The sequence below is a fragment of the Ischnura elegans genome, chromosome 3 (assembly GCF_921293095.1).
Source record: "Ischnura elegans chromosome 3, ioIscEleg1.1, whole genome shotgun sequence".
NCBI lineage: Eukaryota > Metazoa > Arthropoda > Insecta > Odonata > Coenagrionidae > Ischnura > Ischnura elegans.
The window spans coordinates 40,970,477-40,988,839 of NC_060248.1; the positions used below are offsets into that span (position 1 = coordinate 40,970,477).

The 18,363-nt window shown below is 37.9% G+C and overlaps 1 protein-coding gene across 2 annotated transcripts in view; it reads left to right on the forward strand.

The window, feature by feature from the left end:
• LOC124155687 overlaps positions 1-18,363 on the forward strand; it is a 98,609-nt gene that overhangs the window by 38,457 nt on the left and 41,789 nt on the right. The window lies entirely within an intron of this gene.

An 18,363-nucleotide genomic window follows, 5' to 3' on the forward strand; every position in this document is an offset into this window, starting at 1 on the left:
GCGCTACGCATAAAAATGTAGCCTTTGAAAAGCAATGAAATTGAGATGAAAGAGCACTGCCATCAGTTTCATTATTACATATTGCGAGGGATCTTTAGCCACATGGAACTGCAAAAGATTCGAATTTGAGATTAAATTAGGAAATATTTTCCGTAAATACACATTTTAATGCTATAGTGCTTTATCCAAAGGTATCCCATGAAATCATATAAGTATGTATGGTCACTCTTGGCAAGCCGCCAAGTCACATTTTTGTTATTCACACGGCGTTTCAAGAACGGTTTTTGTCCCCATATCTCACCTTTTTAATAACTGAAATAATTTTCTGTGCCTTATAAAAATATATAATAATTCTTTAAAAACAGTATTCTTATATAGATCCTAATGTTTAGAATTATCTATTTCAATTCATGATGAGTACATTGAAAATCTAGGTATCTCAGTAACTGTCTCATTTGATGTTCACATTTTCAATCAAAATTAACAAATTAAATATCCATGAACCCGATAATCGTACATCCGGATGTGATTTTTCAACTTCTCACCCATGATTTTAATCACGGCACACAAGGAGTAAGTCTAAAATTAACGTTTGATGCTATAAAACTATAATTATTACTTTTAAGACTTCTTTCTACTAAATATTTAACTGTACGAAGTCTATCCAAGTTCCGCAACAAAAGTGTTAAATGCCAGATAACAGTACTTAAGTCCACAGAAAAATTCACTTGACGGACATTTCGGCCATTTTCAGTGCGTTTAGCTAGTGAGTCTTTCAGGCTATATCGTAAACAATACTTCGGACGCATTTGACTCTAAAATTTTGCATCATTCCACTATACAGTCAAGGCAAATATTTTTCCTTGAACATTATGGTTTCTTCAAGCCGGATGTTTCATGAAAAATCTCTTTACACAATTCTTTAACCAAAGCCACTAGACTGAAAAGATGATTTGCTAGATTTACGGCCAATCATTGTTTCAGCACTATTATTCACGACATTTCTATTCTCTACAAAATATTAAAGACATTACTATTTTCATCAAGACTTTGACATGAATTGTACGAAAATGCATGCAAAATTGCCAATACACTATTCTTGCCTGTATTCGAAGGATAATATATTCTTGCCTGTTTAAGATTGATGACCTAGTCTCCATAATTAACAAGTCATACACCGAGAAGGTGAAGTGTGCATCCCATTTTATGAAGATGATTTCACTCATTACTCTTTCAATATTCGACATTACGAGCGCTCGCAACTCAAACCTGCAACGCACGCCTCATTCGAAAGCATATATGGCGCATGGATTTAGCACCTGCGTCCGAGAAAACTCCCGGCTTGAAGTAAATTGCATAATATTACATTCAAAATTTTCATGAGGCATAAATAAAAGATATGCGTATTAAATGCTACTTCCTCATGGATTTTAATATTCTCAATCGGTGACTAACCTGCTAGTCTTCGTTGACGATAATATAATCGAGTCTGTCGAAAATAATATATTATATTAACAAGTCCTGTTTTTGATTTTTCATCTCTCCAGCCCATACACTAACAGAAAACCTCCCCAGAGCAAAGAATGCTTATAAATTTCAGGGGTCACATAATAAATGATAGTTACAAGCAAGTTTTGTAACACGAAATCATAAATAAACACAAGTTTTGCCTTATCCCTTTAACCTTTACTCCCGGAATTCTTGTTTGAACTTGAAAATGAATGCGATTAAAAAAATGGTATTATTAAAATGTGATGAAACATGAAAGCAAACGAGTCATTTTAGAAGAATAGGTAGTCTTTACATTGATTTTTCAGCTTCATTTAAGGAAGTGTGGCGTCCTAAATGATAGTTACAACTCAATTTTGTGACATGAAATGATAAACTAGCACAATACTTTGCGATATCCCTTTAGCTTTTACTCCCGGAAATCATGTTTGAACTTGATAATAGATAATTTATTATTGAAAAAAGATGAATTATGTACGTGAACGAGCCATTTTAGAAGAATGAATATCCTTTAAATTGATTCGTCATCTTCATCTCAGGAAGTCTGCCGCCTTAAACTATCCATATTTGAGAGAATCAAGAGAAAGATCACAGGACGATGACAAAAGACTTCCTGAGCACGGGTCGATCTGGCACGAGGTAGAAGCCTGGCCGAGGGTCTTGCCTGAACAAGGAGTCATCGACTCCGCTTACTGAGGCGAGAAAACTTCACAAATAACTCCGACGAGAGGGAAGTCGCAAAAGACCATTTTGGGGGTAGGATTCCACGGTGATTTTCGGCATATCCCGAGCGTGATGTCAACAAAACACGGAAATTAATGAGGCAGATCGACAAAGGAGAGCTTTTTCGATCCCACAGGTCTATAAAAGCCTGGCCGCCGCCGCCGTTTCTAGCAAAGGACACGGCGAGGAAGGGACGGCACAGTATGCGTCTCCAACGCGGCTGAGTTATCCTTAGCGACCGCACACAAAAACTCACTCGGCTGAAATATAAAAGGCATGCCGCGCGCAATGGTCTGAGTATGAAAAAATCTGGCCAAAACTCCAATTTTCGACTTTTTTTATAGGAAGCCGGGAATGTGAAATCCATATTTTAGGATTTCAAAGAGAAAAAATTGAAGTTTATTTGTTCAAAATTACCTCATTCGACATTATCGCGCCATTGTTTATAATTTAAACATGTTTATGACTCAAAATGCTTGGCTGATTTTTCAGGTAAATTATACTGATGCATGAAAGGAATGGTATTTTTCCACTTGTTTACCAGCATTATTTTTAAAATTAGCCTAAAAGTTTAAGGCCGGTATACTTTTTAGATTTTTCAGTTCTCTTTATCTTTTTTACCTCAAACTCTTTTTATGGCACAGAGAATTCTGGTTGTTTTCAACCCTCAATGCGGCATGTTTTATTGTTTCAGACACAGACTTTGATGTTTACCCCTATAAAAAAATTGTATAAAACTGTTTCAAATTTTTATACACTGCCATGGCAATGCATAAGAATGTATAAAAATTTGAAACAGTTTTATACAATTTTTTCATAGGGATGTGGGCCAACACAACCAGGGCCTAATTAAATAACTAGTAAACATTTTCGCACTATTCGAATATCATAAGAAGAAAATTTTTATTGATATTTATTTTCGATCATTTAAAGACATTTTGGAGTATCCATGGTTCGCAAAAAACACATCCAAAAATTTAAATTTCATATTTGAGGGAGTGAGAAGTAAGTGATTTTTTATTTCTCAACAAAGTTAGGTAAAGTTGATTGTTAGAAGAAATACACAAAAAATGGTTGCCAAGGGATACGAGTGAGTCACTGTTCTGTGCTGACATCGAGTGGAAAATCAAATGCTTTACTAAATATCTAATTGATCTCGTTTGTTTTCTATACCTAATATCTGTACCTAACCCTGTATAATAAAAAGAAATCACTTGCACTTCTCGACTTCCAACCCGCTCATTTGTATTTATTTTCCATTATTAGCCACTTATTTGTGTGTGAGAATGTATGTGACCCGCACCTTTGTTTACATGTTCGGCTCTCATACCTTCCTTTATCACATCAAGCTCTACTTTAATTCAATTGAGATTTCTTATATGCAAAGGATGCGTCTCGTTCAAAGCTTTGAAACCATTTATTTACTAACCAATAAGTACGATTGTAGAGGTTACGGCTCACTCTTTTCAATTGCAGCCCGCTGCGGAGATCGTCTTTATAATTTTGCCGAAGCCTCGTTTTTGTGTGCGGGCGCGATGCTAGCCGACGCAATCCCCGGCCGCCGTAAAGACGGCGACCGACGACTGTGCCGTCGCTATGTCCTTTGCCGTCGTCGGGTGCGACGTGAGGCCATTCCGTTCGCCCGCTTCGCCGGCCTCCCTTCCAATGCTGGCGGCGTCGTCTTACGGCCTCCTGCCCACGGTCTGAGAGAGCACAAATCACCATCGGGGGAAGAGAGGTCCGATCCGTCGACTTCGTTAGAACTAGCTCATACATAAAAACCAGTTTCAAGTCAGCCGTGAGAAGAATTTCGATGAAAAACTTCGTAGGTGCGACGTGATATGCGAATTGCGTAGGTGCACGAGCACTTCCATAAAAATATCTTGTACACGAAAATATTATGAGCGTAAGCGCGCATACTTGTCAGTGCATGAGAATACTCGCGTCAACTTCCATACCACTCGATTATAGTACTCGAGATATTGTACAAAACATTTACCAATCTCCTCAGTGTGTGGTCTTTGCGGTGCCAATTACGTCCAACTTTTGGGGGCATAAAAGTGTCATGAATTAGAACAGTGCATGAGGTTTTAAATATGTATGTACACACTTTGTGTTCTCCCTACGCTAAGGTAAATTTGTAGAAATCGAACTTTCCTCGTTCTTCGTGGTGCCATATGTGATCCCTGCAGCTTAGATAATAGAAAACATAAAATTTCGGAAAATTGAGGTAACTGTTCAGTTACAGAGTAAGATCAGTTAGATGTCAATAGGGAAGAACCATGGGGTTTTCAAAGGACCTTAAAGTGTCACTATTTAACTGTTATTAATTTACCAAATACTTTATTTGCTTCCGTTTCTCCTGAAAGTTTACTGTCTTCTGCCAAAAACTTAGATGAACTACGCAGAAATTATCAACTTATGGCGAGCGAACTCAATTTCTTCAAACATTGGTCACGAAAATTGATGAAGGTTCAAAAGTAGATAAATAGGACCTTATTTATTAAATTTATGACACATAAAAGCCTTATGGTAAATAATAAAAAAAAGTTGTTCTTACAAAGGAACGACGTACTTAAATACTTATGTTATCACATTATATTTATATACTTAAAAGTTTGTATAATAATTCTATTTTCTACTGCTTCGCGCATGGTAATCCTTACACTATATAAAATTAATACCTCATGTTTGTAAGAACATTTTACTTTTTCGTCATAGCCCCCATCATATTAGTATCTATAATTGTAAGTTAAAGTCCTATTTTTTTTAATCAAGCTCAGAGGAATTTTTCTAAGGCACTGACATATTTAGCGCAGTCCAGTCTTGTACAACAACAACTTGAAGTTTATTATAATAATGGAATGAAACAGAAATATCCTGCTAATTGAAAGCCAAATTCCCACAAATAAATGCATTGACGAAACCAAATGTTTCTTTCACAGATGTTAGAAAACTCAGAATGGTATAAACAGATAAAGAAAAGTTGACTCTACAAGCTTATCTACCTTTTGTTACGCACACATGGCTAAATATTCTTCCACCAAATCAACACCCATCATGCACCTGTCGGCGGCTCCAACGTCAATCTCAATATTTTTTCTGTGTCAATGCGAGGTTTTCCGCCGCCCACTGTGTACATTGCTTTGCGTGATCCGCCTTTCACCCTTTTGATTTCCTCCCTTCGACCCTGAATAAATTGAAAAGTTGGAATCCTCTCAAAAGAAACAATACGGCACACACGGCGACAAAGCCGGAATCCTCTCGGTAGAAATCGTCCGTGTATCCTCTTCCTTCCCTTCCGAAGCCGCGAAGTATTTCAAGGACAACACACTCGCCGTCGCTCATAAACACTCGCTTAATTTATTTTCGTCCGCGCGGAGAACCAAACATAGGGACTCACTCACCTCAGGCTGTTTATTCTCGTGAGGTTTCCAAGGATGGGCTTAAAACAATTCCGTTTCGACGGAAGGTTTTTGGAAAAGAAAATTACTGTGAAGCTGGAGATTTAAGATTTGCGGCTAAACTCTGTGAAATGTATTGATGGGAAAAGAAAATACACTTTCAAATTTCAGATGGATTCATCGCAAAAGGACTGCTCAGATAAATTATGTTTGCATTTATTTTGTTCAAAATGTTTTTTTTTTAATTTTATGGATGAAATCGACCGATGTCAGTCAAAATAAGGGTTCAGAAAATGTGGACGCTTGAAGGCTTATTTTTTGCAACCAAGGGTTTCCAAGCTTTATGAGGTGATCATAGTGCCATTTCCATGAAACTAACATGAAGGTACTACAATCGCAGCATTCATTAGCTGGTAACTCAAAATTACTGCGGTGAGTCCCTACGTTTTATTTTTATCATGGCGTAAAGGTCGCAATAAACAACATGCCTTTTGAAGAAGGGTTTGGTGCTTTCCCGGCGAATGTTGTTGATAAAGTCTTCCGGGGAAATCAGCCGGGTATAGATGGACATTGCTGTCAACGTTTCAATGGCTTTCTTTGACATCGTCTTCAACCTGAAGACGATGTCCATCCTTATCCGGCTGATTTCCCGTGATGACTTTATCAACAAAATGCCTTTTTTCCCAAAGAAATACACATTCACTTCCAATTAACATTTTCACTATGCTTAGAACTATGCTAGATTTTATGCATCACCATTATATCCCATGAGAAAATTTTGACTTCCAAATGCAATACCTATCCAGATAGTAAGCTCGAGAAGACCAATTTTTTTACTGTATAGGGGGGTACAGGGGGTCCGGACCCCCCCTACAGCGTAAGAGCAGCTCCCACCACGAAGCTCTTCCTACCACCATATAAGGACTTCTGTTCTTCCTCAATTTTTCTAATTTCACATTTATTTTGAATATAAAATATCACGAGTGTCCTGATTAAATACTAAACACTTAACCAAACCTTAAAATGATCTTTCCAAAAAATATGTTATGCATGCGTTGCATAAATCAGTTATTGAAGAATTAAAAGGTTAAGTGTTATAATTTTGATGAAAACGACATTTCATACCTCTCTCGGTGGAATCTTCTTAGACGCATTATTTTATCATTTTAACCAGCCAGGACTTCTAGGTTACCTATCATTGTATGGCATTTGAATTTGAACGAAATTGGTGGCATAGAAAATAAAAGAGAGCTTCTGACAAAACATTAGTAGACCAAAATAATGTTTGCTAAACCACGTTCGAGTATTTGAGTAGAGACATAAATCCTACTCTTCTGTCTTCTACATTCATTCCAATTATCGGGATAATCACTGGGAAGACTTGAAAAAGATCTGTTATCAAAGCAGAGACTCGATTGTAGAGCGCCTTGTGACTTCCCAGACCTAATAACAGAAACAAAAATGTAATTTCACGCGTATATAATGAGTTTATTATCGCAAAGTAACTTAATTTTCTTTGATAATAATTATTATAAAAATATATATAAGTATAATAGATGACACTTGCAACTAGTAAGCTATACGCAAAACTAGTAAAAACGCAAAGCTATACGCTAAACAAAACAAAAAAACTAAGAAACGCTACACATCGGATACATGTTGCGAAGATGGTATTTATTCATTTATTTATTTCCATTACCCCCGAAAACAGCACAATGAGGCCTTTACATCGGGAGTTTTTAAACAATCAACAGGAGACGATAACATACACCCATGTCCTGGAAGGGTCAACCTATCCAGGCGGGACTCGAACCCGCGACCATCGGTGTGGTAGGCGAGGAATTATCCCCGCCGCCACCGAGGATTAAAATCTCATTCTAAGCAGAGAACACATTGAACTTCTAAGATTGACACCAGGAATATTGTCAGTCAAGCAAAAAAAAACGCTGAAAAATTGAGCTCGGCAATTTTTTCTGCGGAAGTTCTGTTTTTGCATTTGATCCTTCGTTCCCCTTCATCTAAGCTCAGTAGACCAAATCATAGTCAAGCGCCCTATCTTATCCCATTTATGGAGACTCTCTCCTTGGCAAGCATTGGGACACTAAGTTGGTAAGTTATTACCTTTATTCCTGCAAATTAGCCTGCTTTCCTTTCAAGAGAGAATCTTTCGAAGACATAGCCGTTACGAAAGTACTTCATATGAGATAGTTTCGCTTTCTAATTCATGAATTTCTTCTCCTAGAATAGTCTAAAGGGCCATAGTGTGAATGTACGGGATATATAATAAAATATGAGGCCTCCCTGAAAATGTGGCGGATCCATAAAATGAATCAAAGAACTTCTCGTACCTGATATATGATACATAATAGAAATTTAGAACGGTGGCTAAATTTTGCTTAGAGAAAATAATAATTATAGACTGAAGAAGGGTTGAAAAAATATAAATTCACCTGAGAGCAACTTAGTTAAATTGATGCTCATACGCACTCCTAAAATATCCTCAGGTCTTCGGCAATTTAAAACAGTTCAATTTTTAAAGCATTCTCAGCCATCAATTACATCTCAGTTTTCTTCTCCAAATTACCTATCGCACGTGAGTCTTGGTAAAAGGAAAATAAATTACCAAAAATGGATATTAGCTCTCATCTTCCGATGCGAAGAAAATACTTTCGATGATGAATCCCGCATTCCTGACTGGAATGCCTTTTATTTCATAAGGCGAAGAAGAGGAAATAAAGGAAGAGGAGGCAATGGAATCCCAAGAGTAGACAAAAAAGTATTCGAGTAAGAAAGAGCCCACGATTCGAAAAGATGGGAAAAAACAATTGCCACTCTTTCCACGGTTCACAGATCGCACTCCCGACGGACGGCGCCGTAAATATATCCCAAATTGGTGACTCGTCCATTTTTTTTTATCTTTTTAGGGTCTTCTCTTTTCTTTCCCCTTCGGAATTCTTTGTCAAGGCGTTCCAAAGACGTACTCTTTTGTTTAAACCTCGCCAACGTGATCCGGAAACGAACGATAGGCATCGCCAGGAGAAACTTTCTCATTTAGCAAAATCGTAAATTGACTTTTCCCCGACTAATATACATTTCGCATTCTAAAGGTCATTTTGCTCAGTTTTTATTTTTTTCAGTAACTCAAATTCCGAATACTTTCTCAGTAAATGATAGGCATTTATGACCGAAATGCTGTTTATTTAAATAATCTATGATTAATGGTAAAATAGTTCTCGGAGTATAGGTCAATGTATGTGATGCAAAAAAGTTTTAGCCAACGTTTCAGTTTATTTTTAACTAACATCAGGGCTATGAAAGAAAACATGAGAACAATATAAAATACAATGATATACAAAATTTCTACATAAATAAATGTTACGATAGAGTTTTTTTACAATAATATAAGTTAAAAAAATATATTTATTAGAACCGAATACAATTCGAGAACTATTTTACCATGAATTAAACGAGGTCAAGATAAGAAGAAAAAAATTAATAATCTAAGATTTTACACCGTTCCTAAGGGGTCTTGCCTCCCCTTCGGAATTCCTTCTTTAGGCGTTCCATAGACATACTCTTCTGTTTAAACCTCGCCACTGTAATCCGGAAACGGAAAAAGGGCACCTCCACAGGAATTTTATTTATTTATTTTTTTTATTTAGCAAATTCGTAAATTGACTTTTCCCTGACTGATATACATTTCGTATTCTAAAGGTCATGCTGTTCACGATCAGTTTTTTTTTTAGAAATCGATTGCAACATAAAGTCCGCATACTTTCCCGGTCAATGGCAGACATTTATGATCGAAATGTGGTTTATTTTAATAATCTAAAATTGCACCTCGTCCATTCACCCAACCGAGAAGGCGGAAATATATCGCTACTTTCCTAATTATCCCTATCAAAGAAAGAAAATTTTGATTGCTTTTCCGCGGCTTAACTTTTGGAAAAAGTAAGCTTTCTTTTTTTGCTGGGTCATATACCAATTTGTAGTGTTATTTCGGTGGTAAAAAAATGATTTTATTACAACAGCAGGTATTTTCATCCATATTTTTTTAAACTTGCCGTTCTTACGACGTAAAATAAGTCACACTATGTTATAAACACATTATAAACCAGACGCTTCTGTAAGTAACGCAGAGTTTTTGCTATTTTCGTTAGGACGTATTGGGTCATTCCGTGATAATTTATTTAATAATCGAATGCTATCACTTTAATACAAAAATTACTTATGATCTTATAACTTTCTCTAGAATGATAGCATATGAGAACAGCCTGAACGCGGTTAAGAGGGAATCATAATATTTTTTTCTTTTCTTGCTTATATAGACTTAAAAACTTATTCTAAAATAAACAATCGTTATCAAAAGTAACTAACTCAAGTTATCCATTGGTAATATTTCATATTCCAGCATTTGATCATCTCAGTTTCATCATCAGGAGTATCCACGAGTAGTTTCAAACCCGCTAACCAAAGCTAAATTATTTGAAATTAATACATATTTCCCTCATAACCACTAGTTAGCAATTTCTCTTTACCATATTTATATAAAAATCCAGGCATATGGGGCAGGGTATTTTTTTTAAATTATGAAGTGTAAAAAAAATAGCAAGCGGTCAAAGCTCCGCTATACGACAAGTAACAGCGGTCGAAAAGGCCTTGCGTGAATCTCCTTTCAATCATGATACACTATGTGTCTCGCGAATTTGAAACAATGCAGCCACAGGCCAAAACGTGAATTAGCCATTGTATCCTTATATTGCGATGGTGGAAACAGAAATTTGTTCAATCCCTATCGCAATGTTTTACTACGCAATGCTTGATGTCACTCATTTTAAGGTTTCTCCCATTTTCTCTGGGCACTTCTCCCTAAGAATATTTTTAAGACACACCTGATGCGTTTGGTTGAATAAGCTAATAACACAACGGAGCTTATCCGGCTTTCAACATTTTTTTATCCCCATCTTTATATCCTGAATCTGTGTTAAGATTTGGTATTACTAGTGGCGGATGAAGCTTTTGAGGTCTGAAACCGAAGAATTATACCCGGAGTTGGTATTACTAGTGACGCGGGTGAAGTTTTTGAGGACTGAAACCAAAGAAGCGTGATTTCTTGATCGGAAACGGTCCGGGAAGAGGATTCAGAGTGTGAGGAGGAGGAGAAAGAGAAAGTGAGAGAGGATTAGAAGCGCAGGAGGGGAGGGAAAATACTTCCCCCCCCCCCCTTAAACCCCCCTCCCACCCAACCCCCTCTTGCTCCATCCAGCGAATTGCGTGCCCGCGCCTTGCCCTCCCTGCAACATTTCAAGGTCGTGCCCTTGGAATGGACTCTTGGAGGACGCGAGGAGGCGAGGGCGTGGAGGGAGGAAAGGGAGGTGGTGTAAGGGTGAAAGAGAGAGATGAAAGGGGAAAGGAAGAAAGTAAACGGGGAAGGATTAAAAGGCAGGAGCGGAGAAAAATAGAAAGATGGATGTGGATGGAATGATGCGAAGAATGGTTGCATGTGGACCCGTAAACGGAATTGGTTACGAGGGATGAGGACAGGGGATGCGGTGGAATTCCGCGAGCCCTTTCACAAAAGGGACGGACGAATGGTATAAGGAGAGAGGATTCAGAAAAGGGAAGAAATTTGAAAATAAGGAAGAAGACTTTATAGGAAGAAGGTCGGTTTAGGAAACACGACTATATGACCGTATGTTTCCATCATGGGGTATTTTAAGTATTTCAGAAGCCCGGAACAATGGTTGGGAACAAGGGGACTGAATAGAGGAGGCCCAATTCCATTCCATAGAAGGCTGATTTATGATGTCTCTTCGGTTGCATTTTAATCGGTTTTCTAAAATGTCCGCGGCGCGATGATGAGTGCAATACGATCCACTTTTTATTCCAATATTTTTTGCAGTATTCGTGGTTGGAAATATACATTTGGATTCCAGATATCTTATGCGATATGCATGTTCTGGTTGGTATTCTCTTTCCGAGGGTATGGGCACCAATATTACAGTAGAGGATCCTCAAGTCGGCCTCTGATTGTGTTGTCACCCACCGCGTATTTAAATGGGTTTACAAAAGTCGCCACTCGCGCCGCTGACGGACAAAACGATCCTAGTTTCACAGAGAAATAGCGAATAATTAGGGAAGTAAACTATAATTTAAATACATGATAAATGCGATCTATCGAATTCATAAGTTTTCAATGCCATTCCTTGCAATAAGAGAGATTTCAATGCAAAATATTGGAAAATTGGATCGCGTTGCAATCATCAATTTTTGAAGGCTCGGAAATTTTCCGGGCGATTAACCGGAAGGGCAACAGAAACCATTCTCCTATGGGATGAAATTGAGCCTTTTCTATGAAGCCCTTTTTGGGTGCGTGCTCAAAATTATGAGTGGTGGTGGTATTTGTAGAAGGCGGCCGACAGCTGAGGTCACTTGCCTCGTAGGAAAGGGTATGGAAGGAAGGGTGGAGAAAAACCCGGCGTCGGAATTGGATTGCCGGATCGGAAGAAAAAAGGGCACGACAGCTTAACGTTCCAAGCGTCGGACGGAGTGTTGCTCTTGACATATCCTCCACACATCATTCATGCAAGGATCGGGAAGTCCATGAAAATTCTCTGACACCGCCGGGATTTGAACGCGAGCCCACGGGGTGGGAAGCCAACAGTCTAGTGACCACACCAATTCAACATGAGTTGTCGAAGATTTATGGTCCCTACTTGAGTTATCCAAAAATGTTCTTTCAATAATAAATACCACTCGTCCGTTGGGGTGCTACACCGCGAGCTCACGCTGATGCAGAGTGTCTATCCACCTAGTGGCGTATTTAGATCCTCATATCGGACCAGTGAGGTAATTAGATCCCCTTCGTTAGGTTCACCCCTGCCAGGACTATCCGAAGCAACTATAAACATAGTATTGGCCGCGATACAGAGCGCAACCTCGTTGACGAGTGGGGATCAAAGCCCCAACACTTCGGAAGCAGTTATCCCTCCAATTTAGTTAGATGATATTGGCGCAGCGGGATTACGTTTTTCTATCTTGGGCCGTCAGATTAATAATATTCGGCAATAATCAAGATGATGAATCGATAAAAGTGATGGGGCAAAATGAATGCAAGGTTAGCTTAACCTATTTTAAATCAGGACACCCCTCGATATTTATTCTTCAATATAATCGAGTAATGAACTATGTGATGGAGTAATAGTATATACCGCAATCCGCAGTCATGCCTGCCGACATGAGTTATTAAACAATTCAGAGTTCAGCACCTATTTTATATTTTCACAATTTCAGGGCGGGGATTGAGACCCGACTTTATATATGACTTATACAGTAACAGTACATTTGTATAACCCTTCCTAAGATCAAAAATAAACTGATGATAATAATGTTAAGATTAAAGATTTAATTCATCTTACTGCATGCCAAACTTAATGCAAACGAATTTTATAGTCAGCTTTTATCAAATGAATGGTGTACAGATGCGCGCGATTGGGCAACAAAAATCAGCATGAGTAACTCACATGCCTCACAAATTTCTACCGAAGCAAATTTCTGGATTCGTGCCGGCCTACATGGCTCATATTTTCGTATGCCGAACATTTTTAAGGCGCTTAAAATACATCAGAGGGAGAAAGGTGCTGGCCCAACCTATCCTCTTGCACTTCATTTTTCGGTATAGTTACATTTCATAATGTCCACTAATTAGCAACGATGGATTTTACTTTTAGCATAGTGCAAACGAAATATGTAGCTGACTTAATGAAATGTAATATGGCATATTGATGCGCGCTATTCGGCGACATTAAATCAGCAAGAGCAACCGCATATTTCCCAAGCACCCCCTGAAGCAAATATTTTAGTACGCTCCAGCCTCATAGTAGCCTCATACGCCAAACATTTTTTTAAAGAATAAACTTTGCAAGGTTTTTTTTCCCCGACACATAGAAGTCGTTACTGTCGCACCGGGAGTTGTATGCATGATCGATGCGCCTGAAGATGTAAAAATGTTATGAAACCCTGGTTTTACTTTTTTAAATAACAAGTGAAGCTAAGTTGACTCTTTCATTTTCAGTGATGGAAAGATTTCACAAAGTTAAGCCCGGAATCATCAGTTATATTTAAGGTACATTAAATATTTCAACTAAAAAGAAAAAGGGGCTCACCAACTCGTACAACTCTCTCCCCACCCTCCCCTGATCTTTTCTCCACCCCATACCCCACCGTATTCCACCGCATCCACGACTCCTCCCCCTCCTCCTCCTCCCACACAGAAGGAAGCCCCCACTCCCCACGACTCGTTCTCCGGCATATCCTCGCTCGCTTCCACAGACGACGGCAAAACTCCGGTTGGCCATGACATTCAAGATTGGATGCAAGCAGGATTCTCATCTTTCTTTTATTTATTCATTTTTTTTTCTCCCTCTCTCTCTCGAGACTCGAATTGTAAAAATCAGCCTCCCACGGCGATGTCCCACCCCTCTGGCCATCTCTCCACCTTTCTCTTCCTTTTCGGATTAATCACTTCGCTTCGGAAAACCGCGGGAGATACCTCTGAGAGTTGGGACGTGGACAATGGAAGAGACGACTTCAGTTTAATTTTCCAGACGCGCGGAATGATTTATTTTAGTTTATTTACAGCCGAGGATGGGTTAAGTGCGATTTTTCACGTCAGGAGAATCCTCTAATGATATTTCATCAATGATGCGGTACTTGCATCCTGAACCCTCTGAGCCGAGTCTGAGCAATGAGTCGAATTCATATTAATTTGTATTGAGAAGATGCCGCTTCGTGATAACCGTGAAAAATTATTGAATGATTCACACGGATGACAGTTTCATTTCTTCATGGGTAGCGTAATGATTTTCGACCGAGGTAAGGAAAGACTATAATTTATAACTCTTAAGGACTTTTAACATATTTATCTACGAGAGGAAAATGTATTACCTCTAGACCTTAATCTTACATAAGTGAGCCTTTCATCTCAAACCTTTTCCGTCAGCATAAAGACAATTTTTCAAAAGTGCACCACCATAATAAAAACAACTATGCAGCTAATTTCAATAAATCTGCAATATGATATGATCGAGAAAAAAGCAGCTAGGACGTGGACCATTTAGACATTAAGATCAATGTGAACTCTTGATAATCATGAGTAATGCGATAAAGAAGTTCCTTATCACAACCGGAGAATATTTATCAGGAAAAACCTTATCAATTACCCGTTAGGTCACCTAAACAAGATAGAATGCCATGACATCCAGCATAATGCACGAGTAAGGAATTAAGCTATGAGAAAAATGGGAACTTAGAAGCCAATTTTGTAAGCACTCAAGAGGTATACAGACTAATGTAAAATCAATATGAGGAAGGTCCTCAAAAATTACCTACGTAGAACACATATTCAATACCTAGTTGGAGAAATTAAAACCCTTTCAACGTGAATATTTTGCCAAAATTTAATTATTCTTCCATAGACTCGAGAGCACAAAGAGATTGTATGTAGAGAATACGGAGCCACATAAACTTGAGGCTTTGCTCATACTTGAATGTTTAGCCGCTTTTGAAAAGAGCCTCCTTTTGATGAGCCGCATGGCAGTCGCAGGAGGTCAAGATTACTGTTTCCAAACCCAATGCATAGCTGCGGGTGGCACCCGATTAACCTCCTGTTGCGTAGGCATCCACAGAGGACCATTCCGAAATTCCTAGTTAGGGCCAACTCCATACGCTCGCTAGCTCTTGACCGAAGTGGCTAGTGGTAGAGTGGATTTAAAAAACGTAAGATAATAATTATTTTACTAATTATGATCAAGAAAACGATTACATTCAGCTATTAAGTCTTATATTAACCATATGAATATCAATCATAAATTTTGAATTTTTAATTTAATTAAAACATAAGATTAATATATCCTTCTATGATGCAACCAAATTTTTCATCCGACCCATGTATTCAAAGGAAAGGTAAAATGGAAATAAACTTTGACCATTAAATCTAAACTAGGGAAGATATAAAATTTACACACCGGTCATACGAAAAATCACTGCTTTATGAGGTTTTTCTTTTATAAAGCCTGTGCTTAGAAAGCCTTTTATGCTAATATTTAAAAGAATTTTCCAAGTTGTTGAAAAGTATTCTCGGCCCTTACAGTAATTTTATCCGAAAATTATCAACGATTAAGAGACCAACTCGCTATCAACGCTCAGCATTCAACTTTTACAGAGTTTAAAGTCTTAGGGATGCTAAATTTAAGCTCGGAACAGAGACGGACTTCAAGTCTGGAGCCAAATATTACGGACATTAACTAAAAACACCGGCGATTAAAAATATACCTAATCCCAGTTACGGAATGGAAATTAAAGGCCGCCAATCGAAAATTCCCCAGGAATCCATGGTAAATCATTCTTTAGGTAATTCTGTTTTATTTTTTAATAATAAATTTCGAAAAACCAATAAATAGGCTCCATATTTATGTTCCATTACTTTAATTAATCAAGGAAATGATGAAATATCGACAATAATGAATGCAACTCGGACAGAAAAATGCATTAGGACACGAAATTCACAACAAAGAGAAAATCGAGTCCAGGGTATGCGACCTGCTTATATTTCAAGTTTGAGACTTTGAGTTATCGAAGGTCCACTATATAGAAGTCCACATTTTGAGCAAATTCCTGCATGATGAGCCATAAAAAAAATAACAGCGCATTAGAATGCACACACGAGTTCAAAAACGGAGATACCCGTTGGCGCCAGGAGAAATCCAGGAATTTCCATAAAAATATGGCACGAGGTAACGATTCGGAAGTTGAGCGCTAGACTGCCACCGAAGCGACCGCATTCCGCACGCGTTTATAACCCGTTGGCACGCTATCTTCCGAAAATACTCGCGCCCGTGTTGTGACGACCGAGACGCGACGATTTCATTACTAATATCTTTATAATACTGCACTTTCTGATGAAATCAATCGATTCGGCTTTTACTTTGTGAAAATCCATGTTGAAATGAAAATACAAAATCCTGGTAACGTTTCACTGGAAAGTTACCAGGGTTGTGTATTTTAATTTCACTGCACTTACTTGTGATTAATTTACATATCCGCGCAAATCGAAGTCACTTTTTTATAACTCAACATTTATGCGAAGTTTTGCGAAAAAAATTTCCCCTCTTTACCTACTTTAGCAATCATCAAAATAACATTAAAAGGTTGATATCTAGATTTTATGATAGTATAACTTAAATATTATTATAATATAAAGTTATTTTCCCGATATGATTGGCGGCGTCGAGCCAAAAATAAATCTAAAAATACGTTATTCTCGAAAAAAACGGAAAAATAACGTTTCCGTTGAAAGTAGCACTATATTGACGTAATATATCCAAGTTAATAATTTTTATACAGAAACCGCAAAATGCATTGACTGGACTGAATATTCTACCATTACCATTGAAGAGACAGATTCGAGTAATATTGAAAAGAGTGACTATCTCCAAATTGCAATAAAGGCACGTTATTCCGTGGAAAACGGAGAGAGGGCATTACGAAACAAATATTCTAGAATATTGAATCCGTTAGTGATACGTAATTCGTTCACTTTAGGTATGCTAAAGCGGGTTTCAATGAAGTCGAAAAAATTATATTTGTTCGCCTTGTTTTCGGATCCGGACCTATGTGCGACGGAGCCGGCGGTAACTCATCCCGAAACAGCCGCCTCGCGGGCCATCCACCACGCCACCGTGGATATGTGGAGCGCGGGAGGGGAGGGGAGAAGCGCGGGTGCCGTTATGCAACCCTCTGCGGGTCCACCCTTTGACGCCCCACCGACTCCTATACCTAGAACCACTAAGTTATGCACTGGAGGGTTCCCCTACCCTGTTATCAAGGCCGGCGCCACTGAACTACAGGAGGGGGTGGGGAAAGTTCATCAAAAATCCGTTACCCCAAATATACGAGGGTTATTTTTTTCAACCTGTGATATCATATTTTATATGACTGAGAAAATATTTAGCCAAACGAAAGAAAATCACTCCAATACTTTAAAGTATAAAATGGGCTACCGTTTTAATTAACATTGAACAAAGTCTGCTCAAGCAATGCTCGAATATTAACTTTTTTACTTTTGAGCGAGGAAAATAATTCTAAGAATATTATGTAGAAATATATTTGTTGGTTTTTGGCCAAGTTCAACGTAGATATAAACAAAATATAATCACTATTCTAAAAATATAAAATTAATAAGTTTTAAGAAGGGTCCAACCAAATATGCGGGTGAAATGGAAATTGAAATTTGACGATTTTAGCGCCATTTCAGTTTTTCAGTCATTATTTTCATTCATCTCGACAAAAGTCATTTAAAATTTAAAACTATATAATAAAACGGTTTAGTAAAATCATTCCACTCAATCATGGTTTAGATATAAAAACATGAAAAATTTTAAGCAGTTTTACGTTATGTACGTAAGGTCTAATTATATCCAAGATTCTTGAAGCAGCGGCATTGAAGATTAAACGACTTCCAAAATACTAAATGCCCTCTTTTGATAAATTTTCCTTGTTAATGCTAAAAAAACGATAGATATTATGCGAAATATAATACCTGTTACAATATTTCCTGGAGTTTAGGCAAAAGTAAAGGTTTAGGTTTGTAAATATGTACAAAGTTAAGCCCTGATGATGGTTTTAAATAAACAGAATCGTTGGCTATAACTTGTTTGCATTACACACG